This window comes from Balaenoptera musculus, chromosome 13, assembly GCF_009873245.2.
Source record: "Balaenoptera musculus isolate JJ_BM4_2016_0621 chromosome 13, mBalMus1.pri.v3, whole genome shotgun sequence".
Taxonomy (NCBI): Eukaryota; Metazoa; Chordata; class Mammalia; order Artiodactyla; family Balaenopteridae; genus Balaenoptera; species Balaenoptera musculus.
The window spans coordinates 23,531,339-23,550,966 of record NC_045797.1 but is presented as its reverse complement, the minus strand read 5'-3'; the positions used below and the strand labels follow the sequence as shown (position 1 = coordinate 23,550,966).

The window sequence follows — 19,628 nt, the reverse complement described above, 5'->3', positions numbered from 1 at the left end:
TAGCCAGTGGGAAGCAGCTGCATAGCACAGGGAGATCAGCTTGGTGCTTTGTGACCACCTAGAGGGATGGGATAGGGAGGGTGGGAGGGAAACACAAGAGGGAGAGGATATGGGGTTATATGTATACATATAGCTGATTCACTTTTTTATACAGCAGCAACTAACACAACAATGTAAAACAATTATACCTCAATAAAGATGTTAAAAAATAAAATCACACATTCTGTGAATAGATTATTGGTAGAGAAAAAGAATTTCATTTATCCTAGTCTCTTCTTTTGCTCTCCACACTGTTTAATGAAACCACAAAAAAACATAAAAAATCAGATCATTTTAAATCAATATTAAAATTAAAACCAGCAAATAATAACATCAGTATGCCAAAATGTAAAAAAAATAGGTCTGAAAACATATAATGTGGATAAATCTAAAAAGTGAATCTGAGGGCATTAACTCGGAAGAAGAGATATCATCCTGCTGTTGGCATATATGGGTACTGTGTGAGGTTAAGGGACCTTGATAGCAAGGCCCCCAACTGGGATGTGGAGATTCAAGAGAAAGCACAAATAATAAAAAAGAGAGAGAGAGAAAGAAAAAAAGCACAAATAATGCTGCTGTTGAAGGGTGAGAATAAATAGTAGATTTAGATAAAGACGTTTCTGGAATTTTTTAAAGTGGGAAATTGAAATAAACAATTCATAGAAGAACTACAGTTGGTTACTCTGGTAATCATTCAATTACTCTAATAATCAAAGAAACAAATTAAGAAAAAATGAGGTGTTATTTTTATTTTTATATATTTAAATTAATATTACATTGGGTATATACCCAATATAGTTGAAGTGCAGGTTAAGAGGTCTCTTATGTATATAAATGTAAATATTACAATATAACACTTATTAATGAGAAATATTAAGCCACATGTAGCAAAAGCATTATCAGTACACCTAGAATTTATCTCAGAAATTTGATTTCTAGGAATTTCCATTAAAAGGTTAATATTGCTTTATGTAATTTGTGTAAAAGTGTCCTTTTAATAGATAAAAATAGGAAATGACCTAAGTGTTTAATATAAGTTAATACTTAAATTACTACCTATTTATCAATAAAATATTTTATTTTCCATTTAGAGCATATGTATTAAATGATTTGTGAAAATGTCCTTGTATATCATTAAGCTGAATGTGTTTTAAACCTGCATAGTGTTTTTTTTTAAAAATATATATGTCTATAATCAAAATATTAAATATATACATATGGCTGAAATAAAGTTTATACAATGATACAGCAAATTTAGAATTGGTCATTGCATTATTTTTGCTTCTTTGCTTTCTTGCTTTTCTCTTTCCCCTCCCAAGTTTTGAAAAATAAACATACATGTCTTCTGTTCTTAAAAAAAATCATTAAAACAAAATAAAAATTTACAGCAAAAAATCTTCAAAATTCTTGTTAACAAAGTATGTTTCTCTTACTGCTCCAATATATAAATGTCTCCATTACCCTTTTTGTTTGAAACACATTTATTTACAAATTTATCAATATAATATACATAGAAATACATAATTTTTATTCATATATTCATATTAGTGTATTCATAATGCAATATTTGGACAACTCCAAATAGTGGACAACTTCTGGGAGTTCAGAAGTTCAAAAGTTTGCCTTTTGTAACCTCTAGGCAAAAGGCTACAATTACTGGTTTTCCAAGGCAGAAAACCTGGCATATACAATTGTCCATATTGTGTATTTACATGTGACTTTTTACTGTCTATTTATTTTGCACTTAATCCTACCCTGCAATATGTTAAGGAAATGCTAAGGATACTGGCACAGGAGTTGAAAGAGAGTGACTTCAAAATCCTGCTTTGTCATTAATCATATCTCTTGGCTTTTTGTACATCATTTGAACTTTGTGTCTCATTATTCCATTAAAAAGCAATACTTGTTATTATAAATAACATTTAACATTTAACATTTAACATTTATTGAGTGTCTAATACATACTGGGCAGTACTTAGTGTGTTTAATGGGTAATACATACTGCTCAAAACAACCCTATGAAAAGGTTTCTATTTTATAACCAAAGAACTGGGGGAAACCAGAATAAATAGCTTTAAGAAAGAAACAACAAATGACAAAGCTGGGATTCAGGCTCTTTCTGATTCCAGTATCCTTGCACTCAACCCATATCCTTCACCTCCTCACTAAATTAAATACAATTCTTTTTAGCCCTTCCTGCTTTATAGTTTTTTTTAATGAAGTACGATTACATGATAATACAGAAAATTGTTTTGGAAAGTATAAATAGCTATGCTTTAAATACAAATTCAATAGCAGTTACTCTTCTGTATGTTGGGTTTAAAGAAGCCCCACAACACAGTCTTTTGCCAGAGAATAGTTATAAACTGGCTTCCAAGACACCTATGTGAAGACATTTTCTTGGGGACTGCACAAGAGTCCTGATGTTCCAGAAACTTGAACTATTCAGTATCCGAAGGATTTGGGGACTTAAAATGTCGGCTCATATAAATTAAATTAGCAGGAAACGTTTGGTGCTGTGTAGTGCCTCTGCTTAAGTGGCTGGTAAGGTCTGGCAGTAGTGGGTATTTGTACTCTTGGAACACAATCCCTTTCAGGTTGAGAGTGTGTCCTTGGGATGTGAGGAAGCTTAGATTAAATGGTAATTCACAGCAGTGCTCAGAAAATGCTTTTTTGAATCTAGCAATCACTTATTTGTTGCTTCTACCTAAAATTGCTGTGAACTTTGTTCTTTATTCAGGGAAGTGCTTGGAAAGGGTGATAAAGCCAGCTGCCACTTCTCAGGTGAGAAACAAATGCTGAGAAATGCTATTGCCCTGAAAAGATCATGCTGAAGGTCATTGCTCTGGACCAGACACAACAACAGACAGTAGCAGCATGACCTTCCTGACTGAAAGAAAAGGAAGGTTGTACTCTGAGGAGAGGGAGGGAAATACTATATACACATGTATGTATTATATTTATTATATATAGTATATATATACTATGTATATCATAAATCAATGATATTATATATATGATATATTGTACATATATACGATGTATACCATAAAGCAATACTCTGTAAATGCAATTACTCTGTTAAACTGAATTCTATTGATCCATGCTTGAACAAAGTAAGAACTGAAAATGAGGATCTTATTCACATATATTTGTTGACTTTGAAGGAGGACTGGCCCGCGCCCAAGTCACGGCCATGGCGGCCTCGCTTTTGCTGGGGCAAGGTTGAGCCGGGGTGCTGAAAACCGTGTTTCTAGAAGCAGGAGTGTTTCGAGGAGTTGTTCCTATAGTTTCTCTCTCTGCAGAATCAGGAAAGAATGAAAAGAGATTGCTAACGAATCCCAAGAAGCAAAGTCCACCAAAAAGCCACTGCCCTTGCTGAGCCATTTGACAACACCACGTACAAGAATCTCAAGCATCATGACTACAGCACATACACCTTCTTAGACCTAAACCTGGACCTCTCGAAGTTCAGGATGCCTCAGCCCTCTTCAGGAAGAGAGTCACCTCGCCCCTGAGAGCTCAGTTTAAAGATTAAACTTCCTGTGTCTTTCTGCATTCTTGCCTGCAAAAATAAAATCTGCTCAGCAGTCAAAAAAAAAAAAAAAAGAATTGGAATTAAAAGAGAGAAATGTGATTTTAACAAATGAAGACATCTAGCTGGCAAGATGGATTCTTATGGTTGCAGAAAACCACGTGGTTAAGGATGGCACCATCTGAATATTCTTTTGTGTAATCTAAAGCAGATTCTACTTCCAGACTATATTTCTGCCCTCCAATCATCTCCTTTGCCAGGGCAGAATTTAAGTCATACACCATCACAACAGTATTCAAAACTGGAAGCATTTTGTTGGTGACTTAAACATAACCCCTCTGGACATTTCTACCTCTCACCTACTCACCACTTTCATTCAAATTATTTTATTATTTGTAAAATTGTCCATCTCCTCCAGGTTATTATAAACTTCTGGTAAGAGAGAAAATCTAACTGCCAAGAGCCTTGTATTTGTATGTAATCATTCAGTTCACACAATATTTTGGTATATAATTGAGAGTGTGTGTGTGTTTCCATGTCAGAAAATTAAGATGAAAAGGTTAGTGATGTACTCTAGATCACATAGCTAGTGTAGCAGATATAGTAAATGAATCCTGAACTGCCTGGCACTAAATTTACATTGCTTCCTCTATTCTTCACAGCTAAAAGTGTTTTATAGTTATATATCTTTGATTCCTCCCTTTCATTGGCTAAGGTCAAGTCCACAGTTTTTCAAATAATAATTTTAAATAGATGCTAGTTATACACAAATAACTAAAACACTCCCCAGAAATTAATAGAAAATACAGAGGAAGAGAAAGTCATTTTCCTTACATGTTTATTACCAACTTAATTTTTCACAATTTTCTGATGATGTAGAAGGTAAGACAACCATATTTCACAAGTCTAACACTCAGGCATCTGAAATACACTGGGTGACTGAATTAGACCCCAAAGTTCTTACCTATTTGGAATATCAGGTGGTATCTAATTAAGATGAAATTTAATAAAAATTAATGTTAAATACTACACTCTGATTTTTTTTAAAAAATCTGCAAGACTTAAAAAGATTTAGGCACATCTAGCCTAAACTTGCTCACTACATTTTAGCATGGGAAACCAAACAAATTATATCCCATTTTTAGAATGATAGTCAGGGTTACTAAGTAAATTGGGAATATTCCATCAAAGGAATTTTGCTTAAGAGAATAAAAGTCTTGAGGAAAATATGATAGTCTTCTTGCAGTATTTTGATATGGTCATGTGGGATAAAAATTGAACTAATTCTCCTTGTTTTTATAGTGGTAGAATTCAGATCAAAAGGCAGAACATGGAGTCGAAAATTTCCTCTCACTACATAACCAAGTTGGCCAAAGACAGAATGAAATACCTGGAGAGTATAAATTTATTCACTCCTTGAATTTTTTATGCAGAAATTTAAAAACCATTTGTTGGGGATTTTTAAAAAGGGATTTCAGTGTCAGACAGTGCTTATAATCCCATCAAAATCTTGATTATTACTTATGTTCTTCATATTCTTGTAGGAGAGAATTGTTACTGGGACTCTGACAACATTCTCTACCTTCATTCGTGGTTAGGTTATGTTGCCTCACCACACTCTCCCATAGGACAAGCAATCATTGTGTAGCACTTTGCACACATGCTGTTTTCAGAAGTTATTTAGCATGTGTGTTCAAATCCTTTCACTTTAGACTATATGCGCCATGAGGGCAAGGATCATGTCCATCCTGATATTCATGGTTTACCCACCCTTTTGGAGGAAGAAGTGGGTCCCCTTTTCAGAAGCGACTTCTAGATATTCTCTGGTAGTGAAAAAGAGTCAAAGACCAATAGAGTATTGATGCTAACAACACCATGGGATCTAGGGGATGGGCATGGCCCACATATCTCATGGGTTATTTTGAATGAAGTTTATAAAATTAAAGTCTTTTCCAAAATAGCATTTTACTTTTTTGTACCTAGTTTTCATTCACCTTTGTTACTTTATTAGAGAAGTTATTATCCATTAATAAAACTCGTATCCCTAATTTGAAGAGATCAGTTTTTCTAGGCTTTTTCCTAACTTCTCATTAAGCATCTGGGCTAACAGGATTTTGAGCTCCCTCCCATAATTGCTAAAAGTCAAGGTTTAAATATTTTAGAATCAAGGGGATCACTAAGATCAAACCTTACTTTAAAGGAATAAATTAGGCAGAAATACACATACTTAGGATATAGATATTGACTAAATAAAGGACAAAGACTATACATTTAAACAAAGAGAGAGAGACCTGTTATTACCTGATGACCCTGTTTAGTATTATATAAAAGGAAGATGTAGTAGCACTGTCACATTGCATATTACTAGACAGCAAGTAAGAAACTAAATCAAATTTATCTTTAGACCTCTGAAGATTAATGTTAGAGTCCAGAATACTACATCACATTATGACAAATGTTGTATATATCAAAACTCCCATATTCAAATCATTCAAATTACTTTGAAGAAGGCACATGTTACTCTTAGGGTGATCAATACAAATTTCACAGAAGACTTTACTTAGCAGCTGGAGTGAAATGAGCAGGTGGGGAGGAGTCTTGGTAGGTACTATACCACATCCCATCCCTGAATGCAAACAAAATAGAGGAACTTGGTACTATTCCTTCCAGAGCAGGATAATGCTCTTGCCAAAGAATAATCCCAATTACCTACCTCCCTTCAAGATTTATCCAAAGTTAAGGAATTAAATTCCTTTGAGGATCACTGAACATTTCAGAAGTTAATTTAAACCTCTCTGCATGCACTTCAACTGCGGAACAATCTCAGTTCCCACCATCCTTCTCTTTGAAGCCTTGACAAACTCACCAACATGAAACGATTATGATGATCTCATTCTGAACATTTTCCTCAGGGTTTTCATCAGCTCTGCTGGTTACCTTTCTTTCCTTAGAGCAAATTCAATTTCCTATGACTCAGCAAGCAACATTGGATCGGCCCTTCATCTTTTTTTCCTAAGACGAATTTAAAACCTTTCTCTTCCAAAAGACAAAACTTGGAAAACTCTGCACTGCATCCTTTTTCAAACAATCCTTGATTGATGTGTCATGTTGTGTCACATCACTTTAGGTAACTCCTGTCTCCTTGCATTGTACCCATCAATGAGCAAGTGAGAATGATGGACTGAACTGAACAAGAAACATTAGGATGCAATGTGATGCTTGTTGGACAGGTTTCTTTGAGGTTTTACAACAAATTCTGCCAATGAATACAAATATGAAAGACTTCAGATCATGTTTGCAAACCAAATTGGATACAAATAAGGCCAAGTATAAATGATTTAAAGATAAAATGCCTGGGACATAGCCCAAACTCTGGAAACAATTTTGCTGTTCCTTTCTTCTGGGTATCTTTGGTGAGGATGATGTGTGTTTATTTTAATTTTTTGTTTGTTTCCTTTTATGAATGTTAGAAGTTAGTTACTATAATAAATTCTTTAGAGATCTTTCAGTTGGGGAGATATTTGCCATTAGGTTAGTGTGCAACTGATGCTACAGTGGTCCTAAAACCACAAACAATATACTCCCATCACTGTTCATAGATTTTCCCCTATTTGGTAACACCACTTTAGTATGTAATCACTGACTTAACCTTTTAAAATAGGGTGCTCTTGTCAATTTATAATTTTTGGCACTATGAGGCAGATGTTGTCTGGAATAGAATATATTTTCTATCAGACATATACCTTCCTATAACACACACAAGTACACATATACATGTATATTTCTTGTCATTCTAATTAGCAATGGAAATTCCACCAAAGTCCCAAGATACATAGGATTGAGGTGTTAACGGCTTACATAGCCCTAGGAATTTTCTAGAGATTAGCTTCATGAGAACTTCTTGTTAATTCTTACTGCCAAGTTAACAAAAAAAAGCCCTACAGGGTCAGTTCATGTGTGGGAACATTTCCTGTTGATAGAGATGTTCTGTCCTACACTGGTCTAATGTGAGTATCACAGGTTGAGTCAGGAAAAAAAACATAAAGTCATCTGATCGAATTAAGTATTTTTTTCAACTGAACTCAGTCAATCTATAGAAAGATTTTAGACATAGACTCTCATGCAAAAATCTCAGAATAAAGGTAGATTTTTCTGATATTATTATTTTTTACTTGATTGATTAAATTAATAGCTCATGAAGGCATCAGATTTAAGATCTAGTCTGTACTCCTACATGAATCTGAATCACATTTATTAAAATTTCAGTATCTTCTATCTACAGACATGCCACGATCAGTTTTCAACAAATTTTTTCTAGTGTGAACAGGATAAGAAAAAATATCTCTCATTTATATAGCACCTTTCAATCAGAATGTTCTTTATACACTGTACATGGTAAATTTTTCCTCTCAAAGACATGCATTAAACTCCCACAGATCTATCAGCAATTTCAAGGGCCTATTTTAGGATTATGTTCGAGATGGGCTTTAGCAGAATAAGAAAGTCTGGTATAGCCCTCACTCAACTTAAGGAAGTTCAAGCTATTTTTATATTGTCAAGTTCTATGCAGAAATATTGTTAAGAACATAATAAAAAATATCCAGTGGCTTTGCAATAGGCAATATGTAGGAGGGAGCCCTGTCACTTAAATAAAAAGAAGCCTAAAATTTTAACTGAGTCAGATCCAGATGAAAGAGGACAAAGTTGACCTCTGATCTTTTCTGGGCAGTCCTTCTTTTTGCCCCCATTTAATCATCCTTTGTCTCTTCCTATTCTCAAGTACCTGAATTCTCATTATATTTTCACTGGTCACCCTATTAAAATTGCTTTCAGGAAAGGACAGGGAATTTACTCAACCCTATATATGTGCAAGTGTTAACAGTTTTATTTGACCTCTCTGGGGTTTTATATTTTAAAAGCTAATAAAACTTGAAGGTGAGGAAGATAATTTCAGGTAGCAAGTTGAAGAGACTGAGCCTTCTCTTTGTCTTTCAGATTGTATAACAGGATAGTCACCAGTTTCATGTATTTTTTTATGTTAGGATTGTCTTAACCTTATAAATGCAGACTGGCAAAGCTCTGAAATCTCACAGGATGGTTTGGCTTATTCTGAGGCTGATTTGAAAAATGAATTAGAGGTGAGAAAGGGTAGACGATTGATATTTTTTAAAAAGGTCAGATCTTTTTGGGGAACTTAAAAAATGTCTGCCAACTTCAGATATACTTAAGTACATGGTTGGCATTATGTGTGATATAAGTAAATGTATGCTATTAAAACCAAATACAATATAATCAAAGGCAAAATGAATTTACTAAACCTAGGAAGTAGAATTGAGAGTTTATATTGCATGATTATAAGATAATTTGAAAGAAAACTACAAACTAAAACAATACGCAAGGAAGGACAACAAAATATTCTAGCAGGCAACAACGTATAAATTAATAATAATAATGATAAGGAACTAGTATTATGAATGTGCACATTATTTGGCATTTAACACATAAATTTACAATTACCTTCTTATAATATGCCCTTCTAGGTGAGTGATAGTGTAATCCATTTAGGACACAAAGTGAGACATTTTCAATATAAATGGAAAGGAAAAAGAGATTTAGGGAGACAGAAGACAATTACCCAAAATGGAATTTTGTCAGAACACATAGATTAACAGTCCTTTCCTGGGAGAAGTATCCTGGGATCTTTAATGCTCACTAGTAGCCAGGATCATTCTTTTATTTTTCACTGGAAAGACATATGATATTTTATCCTACTGAAATCTTCCAGTGTTTACTGTTTGCTCAGCATTTTTGCATACCAATGCCTTTTACTGCCTTCTCCAGGAAGAATATATAGTTTACATTTGGATCTGCAGAGTTGCTGAGTAGTCTAACAAAGTCTTTTTGAAAAGGTTGTGTGCTGGGTCATATAAGAGATATTATAACCCTCTCTGGCATCTCTCTTTGAGTACTGCAGGACAGTACATTGTTGAATAATGATTGCATGAGCATAGTCAGAACACCCCCAACTCCATCCTTAGTGTTTCCCAAAAGAAAAACTGAAATCTTTGGATAAAATATTTTCTTTGGGAAAAAAAGAAGCTATAGAGAGAGGTTAGATAGCAAGTGCAGGTATACAGCAGGGCAGGTGAATGAAATTTGTCCAGTATATTTGATTCTACTGCTAAACAGAGTAGTGGCCGATTCCTTTCCTATCATTTTAGATCTTTTATTTTTCTCCATTTGTACACATGTCAAACTTCATGAAAATGTTGTAACTCAGCTGCTCCCCAATAATACACAATTTAATCATCCTACCTTTGTACTAATCTGTGTTCTCTGAATGAATCCAGGGACACTGCTTCTGATTATGTGTACAGAGTTCTACATCTTACAGACTACATAATTAGGTTGCAACACAGTACAATGTAGGTTATAAAATCGTTGAAAAAAATCAGCACAACCTCAGCTTGGTTACCCATACTTTAAAATGGCATATTCTATACTGTAGAGAACAAACATTGTCTCAACTTTCATTTCATATAGAGTTGCAAAGGTAGAAAAAAAATGAACTTCCACTTAAATATTTAAAACACCCTTTTGCCAAATTTGCCTTAAAAGTTCAGATTACTGTATCTGATGCACAGTAATAAGATATTAACATTAAAATGATTTCTAGTCCAATCTCTTGATATTATAGATAATGAAACTGGGCATAAGTGGAGTTGAGGATTTGACTAATATTGTATAGTAGTTAGTAGAGCATCTAGAGTTTATACTATAGTCTCCTTTTACCAGTAACCAGTTTAACAATCTAAATAGTCTTACCACATCTTCTAGTCAAGGATATCTCAAGTAAATGCATATATTGAATTAAAAATTTTGTGTTTCTGCCATAATTTATGCATCCCACTTAAGCATATAAAACTTGTAAAATTGTGTGGTAGAGAGACTCTGAGGTGGTTCCCCAATGATTTCTTCCTCTTTGTACTAATGTCCTTGTATAATCAAGTGGGCAGGAATTGTGACTTGCTTCTAACTAACAGAATACAGCAGTTGATGGGCTATTATGCATGATTGTAATTTTTGTCTTCCTAACTAAAAGCCTGCTGCTCATTTTATGAGCTGTCCTATGAAGAGACCTGGGTGGAAAGGAACTGAGAGCTACCTCTGACATCCAGCAAAGAATTCAGTCTACCATTCACACAGTACAAGGAATTTAATCCTGTCAACAGCTGTGTAAGTAAGCTTTCAAGAAGATTCTTCCCCAGTCAAATGTCAGATAAGTCCTCAACATAGGCCAGCACCTTGACTGAAGCCTTGTGAGAGACCCTGAAGCAGAGGACCCAGCTATGCCATGCCTGGACTCCTGACCCACAGAAATGGTGAGGCAATAAATATGTTTGTTTTAAGCTGTTAATTTTGAGATAATCTGTTATGCAACAATAGATAACTAATACAATTTGCTTTGGGTAAAATAGCAAGGTACAATGTTTAAAGGAGATAAATCTTGTCTACAATCAAGGGAATGTAACTGCAACATACAAACATTAAGTTTTTTCCATACTTCAGGGTAGGTTAAAATCAGAGTCATGAAACCCCTATTAAAATGATCATAAAACAATTGCATAACCATGAATCAGTAAAAGCAATAATAAAAATGGAATTAATAATAGAAGTAAATTATAATTACCTTCCAAAATGTCTTTACACACAACAAATGGTTCTTTGAATGTCACTCTTTACTTGCCTATAGATCCCCTTACCGAAGTGCTCAGAGTGTCATCTCCAGGAAGCCACCTCTGACCTCCAGTGTCTGTGTATGGTCTTGGCTTCATTTGCCCTCCCTAAGAACTTACTGGTTGTATCAGTTATGCAGCACCTAAAATATGTTACTGATAATACTGATGGGTGCACAGACCCATATCCTGTCTCCCTAATATGCCCTTCTAAGTAAGTGAAACTTCCTGAGGTCATGTATAATATCTTTTACCTCTCTAATACCAGCATAATATATAGACATTTATGACAGACAAGGTGCTCACATATCTGTCTTTGTAGGTTATGTTGCTGATGTTATCAATAGAAATAATGTCTCTTTTATTTAAGGGAAAATTCAAATATCAAAAGTTTTCAAGACATGAGGAAGTCCATTTGCATTATAGTAGGAAATTAGGTAGTTTGCTTAGTATTTTCAAACCTAGACCCTCCTTGACACTGGTGTATTTACCATCACCTAGTCAGCCACCTATGCATTATACACAGCCTAGTTGTAAAACCAGCTCTGAAAAAAAATAGCTAGTTCCTCTGAGCAATTATTGATTTTTCTTCTGGCATTCAGGCAGCTAATTAGACTAACACTTTATCCCATCTTTAAATTTTGTGATAGACTTCTGACCCTGGCATGAGTGAGACCAACATGCTACTAGGTAGCATTTTGCTATATGACCTTATGGTTAATCATCAAGGTATGCTGCTTGAAGTCACAAATTTTACTAGGAGAAACACATGAAATTGGTTGATAGACTGATATCCCAATCCTGATGCTAATGCATTTAAACACAAGAGGACTCATGAACAGTGTACACAATAAATTTAAGTATTGATTACTTCTTTTGAAGGTCAGTCTCCTCTAATCCTTTGAATCTGTTGAAAATTTGTAAGGTTAATTACTCCTAATTTAATAGCAAATCATGTTTGTCATAAACAAGATTTAATAACAATTTTTAAACCGAGAAAAAAGTTATAAATACCAACCAAAAATCTACCTCTCATAGAGAATCATTGTTAGTATGTTGGAGTACTTTATGGAAAATTCAAATCATACTGTATAGGAAATGTTTGTGTTTTTCTTTGGACATTGGCATATAATTTTTCTTCTGTCTGGAACATTCTTCCAAACATTCTTTGTCTGCTTAAATCCTATTCATCCTTCTTGTCTCATACTAGACAACCATTGAGGAAGTCTTGACAAATCACAGTTGATTTTGACCCAACAAGCTGTGCTCACCAAATTTTTATTATGTTCTCTTAGTACCTTTCTCTTTTATCTCAACAAATACACACACAATATCACATTTAAATTGCCTGATTCTTTGTTTAACTCTAGAGCTAGGCTACAATCCTCATGAGAGCAAAGACAAAGTTTTGCACAAAACTGTACTGCCAAAATAGGCCTGTATCAAAATAGTAATAAACATTTCATAAATGAATGTCTTGGCAAATGAATGGCCTGTTTTAATACATAAATTAAATTATGAGTATATTTGATGATGATCAAGTATTGAGAATAATATTTTGAATAGCTGTGTAATATTCCATCACATGAATGGACCATTGTTTATTGAGAAATTCTTTTTGGTTGGTCATTGATGTTATTTCTAATGCTTTGCTATTTTAGATAGCAATTCAGTGGTTCATTTTGTAATATAATACTAATCTCTTTTTCTGATGATTTCCATAGAATATATTCCTACAAATAGAATATTTTTAAGCCTCTTGATACTACTGCCAGATTAGTTTTTTTGGAAAGATTAATGATTAGTAATGTTAACAGTGGGTATAATTTATTTCTTATCATTTTCTTATTTTATATGTGACAGCGTCAGGTTTCATGTTATAGTTTAGTGATGAAGGTCAAATATTCTATTCATGTATTTATTGCTTATCTGTTACAATAATTTACATGTCTTCAGTTATTATAATTATTTCCATTTCTCATCTATAGTTTGTCTGCCAATATCCCTGGTTCATTTGTTTATTGGAGTGGCATTTGATTTGTGGAATTATTTTTATGCCTGTATATTCTGCTACACAATGGCAGAAACTAGAAGCTTCTACATGAGCCAAGTAGCATACAGGTTAAAATAAACACATGTTCAGATCCACCAGAGGACAGACAGCAGAAGCAAGAAGAACTACAATTCTGCAGCCTGTGGAACAAAAACCACATTCACAGAAAGATAGACAAGATGAAAAGGCAGAGGAATATGTACCAGATAAAGGAACAAGATAAAACAGCAGAAAAACAACTAAATGAAATGGAAATAGGCAACCGTCCAGAAAAAGAATTCAGAATAATGATAGTGAAGATGATCCAGTATCTCAGAAAAAGAATGGAGGCAAAGATCGAGAAGATACAAGAAATGTTTAACAAAGACCTAGAATTAAAGAACAAACACTTAAAAGAATTAAAGAAAAAACAAACAGAGATGAACAACACAATAAGTGAAATGAAAAATACGCTACAAGGAATCAGTAGCAGAATAACTGAGACAGAAGAATGGATAAGTGACCTGGAAGACAGAATGGTGAAATTCACTGCAGCAGAACAGAATAAAGAAGAAAGACTGAAAAGAAATGGAGACAGCCTAAGAGACTTCTGGGACAACAATAATTGCAACAACATTCGCATTATAGGGGTCGCAGTAGGAGAAGAGAAAGAAAAGGACCCGAGAAAATATTTGAAGAGATTATAGTCAAAAATGTCCCTAACATGGGAAAGGAAATAGCCACCCAATTCCAGGTAAAGCAGAGAGTCCCAGGTAGGATAAACCCAAGGAAAAACATGCTGAGACATATAGTAATCAAATTGGCAAACATTAAGGCAAAGAAAAATTATTGAAAGCAAAAAGGGAAAAATTACAAATAACATACAAGGGAACTCCCATAAGGTTAACAGCTGATTTCTCAGCAGAAACTCTAAAAGCCAGAAGGTGGTGGCATGATATATTTAAAGTGATGAAAGGGAAAAAGCTACAACCAAGATTACTCTACCCAGCAAGGATCTCATTCAGATTTGATGGAGAAATCAAAAGCTTTACAGACGAGCAAAAGCCAAGAGAATTCAGCACCACCAATCCAGCTCTACAACAAATGCTAAAGGAACTTTTCTAAGTGGGAAACACAAGAAAAGAAAAGAACCTACAAAAAAAAAAAAAACATGACAATTAAGAAAATGGTATTAGGCACATACATATCGATAATTATGTTAAAAGTGAATGGACTAAATGCTCCAACCAAAAGACACAGGCTCACTGAATGGATACAAAAACAAGACCCGTACACATGCCGTCCAGAAGAGAACCACTTCAGACCTAGGGACACATACAGACTGAAAGTGTGGGGATGGAAAAAGATATTCCATGCAAATGAAAATCAAAAGAAAGCTGGTATAGCAATACTCATATCAGATAAAATAGACTTTAAAATAAAGAATATTACAAGAGACAAGGAAGGACACTACATAATGATCAAGGGATCAATCCAAGAAGATATAACAATTATAAATATATATGCATGAAACATAGGATCACCTCAATACATAAGGCAATGGCTAACACCTCTAAAAGAGGAAATCAACAGTAATACAATAATAGTGAGGGACTTTAACACCTCACTTACACCAATGGACAGATCATCCAAACAGAAAGTTAATAAGGAAACACAAGTTTTAAATGATACAATAGACCGGATAAATTTAATTGATATTTATAGGACAATCCATCCAAAAACAGCAGATTACACTTTCTTTTCAAGTGCGCACAGAACATTCTCCAGAATAGATCACATTCTGGGTAACAAATCAAGCCTCAGTAAATTTAAGAAAATTCAAATCATATCAAGCATCTTTTCTGACCACAATGCTATGAGATTAGAAATCAATTACAGAGAAAAAAACATAAAACACATGAACACATGGAGGCTAAACAATACGTTACTAAATAACCAAGAGATCACTGAAGAAATCAAAGAGGAAATCAAAAAATACCTAGAGACAAATTACAATGAAAACAAGATGATCCAAAAAATATGGGATACAGCAAACACAGTTCTAAGAGGGAAGTTTATAGTTATACAAGCCTACCTCAAGAAACAAGAAAAATCTCAAATAAACAATCTAAACTTACAGCTAAAGGAACTAGAGAAAGAAGAACAAACAAAACCCAAAGATGGCAGAATGAAAGAAATCATAAAGATCAGAGCAGAAATAAATGAAATAGAAACAAAGAAAACAATAGCAAAGATCAATAAAAATAAAAGCTGTTTTTTTGAGAAGATAAAATTGATAAAACATTAGCCAGACTCATCAAGAAAAAGAGGGAGAGGATTTAAATCAATAAAATTAGAAATGAAAAAGGAGAAGTTACAACAGACACAGCAGAAATACAAAGCATCCTAAGAAACTATTACAAGCAACTCTGTGCCAATTAAAATGGACAACCTGCAAGTAATGGACACATTCTTAGAAAGGTATAACCTTCCAAGACTGAACCGGGAAGAAACAGAAAATATGAACAAACCAATCACAAGCAATGAAATTGAAACTGTGATTAAAAATTTTCCAACAAACAAAAGTCCAGGACCAGATGGCTTCACGGGTGAATTCTATCAAACATTTAGAGAAGAGCTAACACCCATCCTTCTCAAACTGTTCCAAAAATTGCAGAGGAAGGAACACTCCCAAACTCTTTCTATGAGGCCACCATCACCCTGATACCAAAACCAGACAAAGATACCACAAAAAAAAGAAAATTAAAGAACAATATCACTGATGAATATAGATGCAAAAATCCTCAACAAAATACTAGCAAACAGATTCCAACAACACATTAAAAGGTTCATACACCATGATCAAGTGGGATTTATCCTAGTGATGCAAGGATTCTTCAATATATGCAAATAAATCAATGTGATACAGCATATTAACAAATTGAAGGATAAAAACCATATGATCATTTCAATAGAGGTAGAAAAAGGTTTTGACAAAATTCTACACACATTTATGATAAAAACTCTCCAGAAATTAGGCATAGAGGGAACTTACCTCAACATAATAAAGGCCATATACAACAAACCCACAGCAAACATCATTCTCAATGGTGAAAAAGTGAAAGCATTTCCTGTAAGATCAGGTACAAGACAAAGATGTCCACTCTCACCACTATTATTCAACATAGTTTTGGAAGTCCTAGCCACGGTAATTAGAGAAGAAAAGAAAATAAAAGGAATATATATTGGAAAACAAGAAGTAAAACTGTCACTGTGTGCAGATGACATGATACTATTCATAGAGTATCCTAAAGATGCTACCAGAAAACTACTACAGCTAATCATTGAATTCAGTAAAGTTTCAGAATACAAAATTAATGCACAGAAATGTCTTGCATTCCTATACACTAATGATGAAAAATCTGAAAGAGAAATTAAGGAAACACTCCCATTTACCATTGCAACAAAAAGAATCAAATGCCTAGGAATAAACCTACTTAAGGAGACAAAAGACCTGTATGCAGAAAACTATAAGACACTGATGAAAGAAATTAAACAGATGGAGAGATATACCATGTTATTGGATTGGAAGAATCAATATTGTGAAAATGTCTATACTACCCAAAGCAATCTACAGATTCAATGCAATCCTTATCAAATTACGAATGGCATTTTTTACAGAACTAGAACAAAAAAATCATAAAATTTGTATGGAGACACAAAAGACCCGGAATAGCCAAAGCAGTTTCGAGGGAAAATAACGGAGTTGGAGGAATCAGACTCGCTGACTTCAGACTATCCTACAAAGTTACAGTAATCAAGACAGTATGGTACTGGCACAAAATAAGAAATATGGATCAATGGAACAGGATAGAAAGCCCAGAGATAAACGCATGCACCTATGGTCAACTAATCTATGACAAATGAGGCAAGGATATACAATGGAGAAAAGACAGCCTCTTCAATATGTGGTGCAGGGAAAACCGGACAGCTACATGTAAAAGAATGAAATTAGAACACTCCTTAACACCATACACACAAAAAAACTCAAAATGGATTAGTTACCTAAATGTAAGACTGGACAGTATAAAACGCTTAGAGGAAAACATAGGAAGAACACACTTTGACATAAATCACAGCAAGATATTTTTTGATTCACCTCCTAGAGTAACGGAAATAAAAACAATAATAAACAAATGGGACCTAATGAAACTTAAAAGCTTTTGCATAGCAAAGGAAACCATAAACAACACAAAAAGAAAACCCTTAGAATGGGAGAAAATATTTGCAAATGAATCAATGGACAAAGGATTAATCTCCAAAATATATAAACAGCTCATGCAGCTCAATATTAAAAAAAATAAAACAACCCAATCCAAAAATGGGCAGAAGACCTAAATAGACATTTCTCCAAAGAAGACATACAGATGGCCAAGAAGCACATGAAAGCTGCTCAACATCAATAATTATTAGAGAAACGCAAATCAAAACTACAATGAGTTATCACCTCACACCAGTTAGAATGGGTATCATCAGAAAATCTACAAACAACAAATGCTGGAGAGAGTGTGGAGAAAAGGGAACACTCTTGCATTTTTGGTGGGAATGTAAATTGATACAGCAACTATGGAGAACAGTATAGAGGTTCCTTAAAAACCTAAAAATAGAACTACCACATGACACAGCAATCCCACAACTGGGCATATACCCAGAGAAAACCATAATTCAAAAAGACACATGAACACCAATGTTCATTGCAGCACTATTTACAATAGCCAGGTCATGGAAGCAACCTAAATGCCCATCAACAGATGAATGGATAAAGAAGTTGTGGTACATATATACAATGGAATATTACTCAGCCATAAAATGGAATGAAAGCAGGTCATTTGAGACATGGATGGATCTAGAGACTGTCATACAGAGTGAAGTATGTCAGAAAGAGGAAAACAAATATATTAATGCATATATGTGGAACCTAGAAAAATGGTACAGATGAACCAGTTTGCAGGGAAGAAATAGAGAAAAAGATGTAGAGAACAAACCTATGCACACCAAGGGGGGACAGTGGTGGTGGTGGGAGGGGAGGTGTTGTGTGATGAATTGTGAGAATGGAATTGACATATATACACTAATATGTATAAAATGGATAGCTAATAAGAACCTGCTGTATAAAAAAATAAATAAAATTAAACAAAAAAACAAATAAACACATGTTCATTTATTTGTAATGATGCACACATGATGGGCATGTATTTTTCTGAAATAAAGTAGATAACTATTCCTATGGTAAAACTTATGAGACAATAAAAGATGTGTCTGATGCAGATATCAGCTAATTCCTACCATGTTCTGATATATTCTAGGACCTTTAAGTGAAATAGCGCTCCCTCTTTAAAACTTCTCAATGATTTCTCCTTCCTTAATATTTTTTTATGATTTACACAAACTTTTCACATTCACTCATCATATTGCTTTTAGATTATGCACTGATTTAATTTTATTCCTCTGAATGACCAGGAAGCCACCTTTGTAATCTCACATCTAGCCCATATCTGACAAATTTTGTTAAGATATGTAGTTTAAAAATTACTGAATAATGAGTGAATGAATCAGTCAAGTAATTAAGATGCATTTCCATTTATATTGTCATTGCAGATAGTGGGTGTATAAAGGAATAAGAAACCCAAATTTTGATGACTGGCATATGTTAAGAAATATATAGACTCTGGCCTTTGTCTGTGTCTCTATGGTTTTTTTTTTAGCATCTTTTTTTGAGTATAATTTCTTTACAATGTTGTGTTAGTTTCTGCTGTATAACAAAGAGAATCAGCTATACATATGCACATATCCCCATATCTCCTCCCTCTTGCATCTCCCTCCCACACTCCCTATCCCACCCCTCTAGGTGGACACAAAGCACCAAGCTGATCTCCCTGTGCTATGTGTCTGCTTCCCACTAGCTATCTATTTTACATTTGGTAGTGGGTATATGTCCATGCCACGCTCTCACTTCTTCCCAGTTTCCCCTCCCCCTACTCTTGTTCTCAAGTCCATTTTCTAGGTCTGCGTCTTTATTCCTATCTTGCCCCTAGAGTCGTCAGAACCAATTTTTTCTTTTTTTTTAGATTCCATGTTTATGTGTTAGCACATGGTATTTGTTTTTCTCTTTCTGACTTACTTCACTCTGTATGACAGACTCTAGGTCCATCCACCTCAATACAAATAACTCAATTTCATTTCTTTTTATGGCTGAGTAATATTCCATTGTATATATGTGCCGCAT

The 19,628-nt window shown here is 34.2% G+C and overlaps 1 protein-coding gene and 1 pseudogene across 1 annotated transcript in view; one reads left to right on the top strand and one right to left on the bottom strand.

Annotated features, from left to right (window-relative positions):
* Positions 1-19,628, bottom strand: part of LRRTM4 (leucine rich repeat transmembrane neuronal 4) — an 857,252-nt gene that overhangs the window by 119,331 nt on the left and 718,293 nt on the right. The window lies entirely within an intron of this gene.
* LOC118906268 lies at positions 3,236-3,557 on the top strand (annotated as a pseudogene).